Below are 749 nucleotides of genomic sequence, written 5' to 3'. Positions count from 1 at the left end.
TTTAAAATGCTAATGTGACCCGTCTAGTATTCAGGCGCTCTTTCAATTGTTCTTCCCGGCCTCAAGGAAGCAGTTTTAATGCAGAAAGACTCTTGTATTATTTTCCGCTTTTTAAAAAAAAAGAAGTCCTACTTACTATATTGTCAGTATTTAAGAGAAGAAGACAAAAGCAGGAGCGGTTATTGCTTGCTGATTTAGGACCGGTGGCCTGTCAGTCATCCCAGGAGGAAGGCTGGATTACTGCTAGGACCAGTTTAGTCCAGACCAGTGCTTCTCAAACTTTTTTTTTTTGCCACCTCAGAAAACACTTGGCCTCTCCAAGAACCAACATTTAAACACAGTAGCGTATCAGGCCTAAGTATTCATTAAAAACAAGGTAGAGGTTTTATTTAATAAGTATATTTCATATTTTTGGTCAGTGTTACATTACAGTTTGAACAGTAACACTGTTTGAATAATTAAGCCAGTGATTATTTTTTTTACGACGGCCCACTAGGTGGCGCCTGCGGACTACGCCACACAGAACCGTGCGTAGAGAAGCGTAGAGAAGGGCCAACTGCGTTTCAAAGTTTGTAGCAAATATGGCACCCTTTAGGCACATTAGGGGAGAGTCCCAACTTTATCCAATCGGAGGACGCGCTGGCCGTTTTGATACATTTTGTCCATTAAAGATGTAAAAACAAATGAATGTATGTCAATATGTGCTAAACTAGCTGAACAAAATATCTATGTTAGAAGTAATAGAGGAA

This window comes from Entelurus aequoreus, linkage group LG07 (assembly GCF_033978785.1).
Source record: "Entelurus aequoreus isolate RoL-2023_Sb linkage group LG07, RoL_Eaeq_v1.1, whole genome shotgun sequence".
NCBI lineage: Eukaryota > Metazoa > Chordata > Actinopteri > Syngnathiformes > Syngnathidae > Entelurus > Entelurus aequoreus.
The sequence above is the reverse complement of the archived record's forward strand: the minus strand, read 5'-3'. Positions refer to the sequence as shown.